Source organism: Ornithodoros turicata, chromosome 5 (genome assembly GCF_037126465.1).
Source record: "Ornithodoros turicata isolate Travis chromosome 5, ASM3712646v1, whole genome shotgun sequence".
NCBI classification, from domain to species: Eukaryota; Metazoa; Arthropoda; class Arachnida; order Ixodida; family Argasidae; genus Ornithodoros; species Ornithodoros turicata.
This window is the reverse complement of record NC_088205.1, coordinates 7,546,136-7,550,346: the sequence shown is the minus strand read 5'-3', so window position 1 is coordinate 7,550,346 and position 4,211 is coordinate 7,546,136.

Sequence of the window (4,211 nt, the reverse complement as noted above, 5' to 3'; positions counted from 1 at the left end):
GTCGGTCTTGGTCGGTCGAGCCAGAAGTAGACGGCGCTGATGAAGCTGGAAAGAGGATGGATTTCGCGTCGAATTAAGCGCGATGAAAATACGGGTTTGTAGATCGTCTGCCTTGCAATGAGCGTCGGTCTTGGTCGGTCGAGCCAGAAGTAGACGGCGCTGATGAAGTTGGAAAGAGGATGGATTTCGGGTCGAAGCGGCGATGAAAATACGGGTTTGTAGATCGTCTGTTTTGCAATGAGCGTCGGTCTTGGTCGGTCGAGCCAGAAGTAGACAGCGCTGATGAAGTTGGAAAGAGGATGGATTTCGCGTCGAAGCGCGATGAAAATACGGGTTTGTAGATCGTCTGTTTTGCAATGAGCGTCTGTCTGGTCGGTCGAGCCAGAAGTAGACGGCGCTGATGAAGTTGGAAAGAGGATGGATTTCGGGTCGAAGCGGCGATGAAAATACGGGTTTGTAGATCGTCTGTTTTGCAATGAGCGTCGGTCTTGGTCGGTCGAGCCAGAAGTAGACAGCGCTGATGAAGTTGGAAAGAGGATGGATTTCGCGTCGAAGCGCGATGAAAATACGGGTTTGTAGAGCGTCTGCTTTGCAATGAGCGTCTGTCTGGTCGGTCGAGCCAGAAGTAGACGGCGCTGATGAAGTTGGAAAGAGGATGGATTTCGGGTCGAAGCGGAGATGAAAATACGGGTTTGTAGAGCGTCTGCTTTGCAATGAGCGTCTGTCGTGGTCGGTCGAGCCAGAAGTAGACGGCGCTGATGAAGTTGGAAAGAGGATGGATTTCGCATCGAAGCGCGATGAAAATACGGGTTTGTAGAGCGTCTGCTTTGCAATGAGCGTCTGTCGTGGTCGGTCGAGCCAGAAGTAGACGGCGCTGATGAAGTTGGAAAGAGGATGGATTTCGCGTCGAAGCGCGATGAAAATACGGGTTTGTAGATCGTCTGCCTTGCAATGAGCGTCGGTCTTGGTCGGCCGAGTCAGAAGTAGACGGCGCTGATGAAGTTGGAAAGAGGATGGATTTCGCGTCGAATTACTCGCGATGAAAATACGGGTTTGTAGATCGTCTGTTTTGCAATGACCGTCGGTCTTGGTCGGTCGAGCCAGAAGTAGACGGCGCTGATGAAGCTGGAAAGAGGATGGATTTCGCGTCGAATTAAGCGCGATGAAAATACGGGTTTGTAGATCGTCTGCCTTGCAATGAGCGTCGGTCTTGGTCGGTCGAGCCAGAAGTAGACGGCGCTGATGAAGTTGGAAAGAGGATGGATTTCGCGTCGAATTACGCGCGATGAAAATACGGGTTTGTAGATCGTCTGTTTTGCAATGACCGTCGGTCTTGGTCGGTCGAGCCAGAAGTAGACGGCGCTGATGAAGCTGGAAAGAGGATGGATTTCGCGTCGAATTAAGCGCGATGAAAATACGGGTTTGTAGATCGTCTGCCTTGCAATGAGCGTCGGTCTTGGTCGGTCGAGCCAGAAGTAGACGGCGCTGATGAAGTTGGAAAGAGGATGGATTTCGGGTCGAAGCGGCGATGAAAATACGGGTTTGTAGATCGTCTGTTTTGCAATGAGCGTCGGTCTTGGTCGGTCGAGCCAGAAGTAGACAGCGCTGATGAAGTTGGAAAGAGGATGGATTTCGCGTCGAAGCGCGATGAAAATACGGGTTTGTAGATCGTCTGTTTTGCAATGAGCGTCTGTCTGGTCGGTCGAGCCAGAAGTAGACGGCGCTGATGAAGTTGGAAAGAGGATGGATTTCGGGTCGAAGCGGCGATGAAAATACGGGTTTGTAGATCGTCTGTTTTGCAATGAGCGTCGGTCTTGGTCGGTCGAGCCAGAAGTAGACAGCGCTGATGAAGTTGGAAAGAGGATGGATTTCGCGTCGAAGCGCGATGAAAATACGGGTTTGTAGAGCGTCTGCTTTGCAATGAGCGTCTGTCTGGTCGGTCGAGCCAGAAGTAGACGGCGCTGATGAAGTTGGAAAGAGGATGGATTTCGGGTCGAAGCGGAGATGAAAATACGGGTTTGTAGAGCGTCTGTTTTGCAATGAGCGTCGGTCTTGGTCAGTTTGAGCCAGAAGTAGACAGCGCTGATGAAGTTGGAAAGAGGATGGATTTCGCGTCGAAGCGCGATGAAAATACGGGTTTGTAGAGCGTCTGCTTTGCAATGAGCGTCTGTCTGGTCGGTCGAGCCAGAAGTAGACGGCGCTGATGAAGTTGGAAAGAGGATGGATTTCGCGTCGAAGCGCGATGAAAATACGGGTTTGTAGAGCGTCTGCTTTGCAATGAGCGTCTGTCTGGTCGGTCGAGCCAGAAGTAGACGGCGCTGATGAAGTTGGAAAGAGGATGGGTTTCGCGTCGAAGCGCGATGAAAATACGGGTTTGTAGAGCGTCTGCTTTGCAATGAGCGTCTGTCGTGGTCGGTCGAGCCAGAAGTAGACGGCGCTGATGAAGTTGGAAAGAGGATGGATTTCGCTTCGAAGCGCGATGAAAATACGGGTTTGTAGAGCGTCTGCTTTGCAATGAGCGTCTGTCTTGGTCGGTCGAGCCAGAAGTAGACGGCGCTGATGAAGTTGGAAAGAGGATGGGTTTCGCGTCGAAGCGCTATGACTTTGTATGGAGTCTCTATTGCATAATGTCCATTGACACTTCTCAATACATACATGGTGCCCAATTTGGAATAAGGTGTCAATAGAATTTGTATGGCCTATGTATATGCAATAGTATATACATAGAAAATCAATATGAAGCACAGAGATATTCTATGTACAGAACCATATGTGAAGAACCAAGGAAAAATCAATGACGTTCCGCTTGCTTATACCAATGAGGATCTCACCTCCTACCTAGAAGGCGAAGGCGTCATAGCGGCTCGTCGGCAAATGCGGTACGTCTCCAATGACGACGGCTCGGATCGCTACGTCCCTTTGAGAAGTGTGATCCTGACGTTTCAGTCCAGTCAAAAGTTACCTATGGAAGTTCACTTGGGATTTTCAATCCATAAGGTACATGAGTACGTAGAAGGCCCGCTACAGTGCTTTCACTGCCAAAGGTTTGGTCACCTCGCACGCAACTGTCGCTGGCCCCAACGCTGCAAGATTTGCGCCGGCCCACATAATTTCAAGGAATGCACGGCTCGGCGTCAGCCGAAATGTGCTAACTGTAAAGGACCCCACGTTGTCTCGCATTCCCAATGCCCTTATAAGCGCCAAGCTATCAAGCGTTTTCAAGAGTCTGTTATCAGCATATCCCAACCTGTGAGAGACCATCATGCGTCCGATACTCGTGTGCAACATCACCGCCCCCATGTGTCTGAGGGCCCCGCTATGTCACCGCGGCCTTCTCGAATTGGACAGAAGTCCCCTCGTCAGCTTGATGGCGACGCAGCTCGCGTCTTCCACAGTAGTAATGGGAAAAAGACGCTAATACCACCTACACCTGACGCCGATACACCCCAGCTTTCACGGGCAACTTATGCTGAGGCTATACGAAGGCCTTGGAAATGCGCTACGCCGAAGCCAGTGGTTTCCCGACGATCGAAGCACGCACACACCGCAGTATCGAGTGACAGTACCACAATGTCTGTCCTCCTCCCTCTAGTTCTGGCCGCACTCAAAGCGATTGTGTCCTCTTTCCCTGCTGCTGCGTCCTTACCCGAAGTTCAGCACCTTCTTGCTGCGGAAGGAGTGCTAACATCCTTGCATGGACAGTCTTTATAGGAGAGCCACAGTGCTGCAGTGGAACGCGAGGGGCATTCGCAATAAGCTCCCCGACCTCAAGTTGTTTCTTCTAAAATATCCCATTCCCATACTTGCCATAAGCGAAGCGTACATTAAGGACGACTTTAGACTCAGCGGGTACAACGTATTTACATCTGGCAGCCAAGGCGTATCAAGGACTGTGCTTTGTGTCCGGAAGGACCTAACGGCTGCCCAATTACAGGAGCCGCATATTTCTTCCGCTGACCAAGTGAGATGCAAGGTTCGACTGGGCAACATTGTACTTACTGTTGTAAGTTTGTATCTCCCGCCCTCTATTACCTTGTCGCAGCAGAGCATACGGGACATATTTCTTGGGCTACCACCGCCGTTCCTGGTAGTGGGGGACATCAATGCCCACCATCCACGGTGGGGAAGTGCACGTACAGACAGGAGGGGCATAAGATGGGTTGACGTCATCGACGAAATGGACCTGTGTCTGCTCAATGATGGTTCACCAA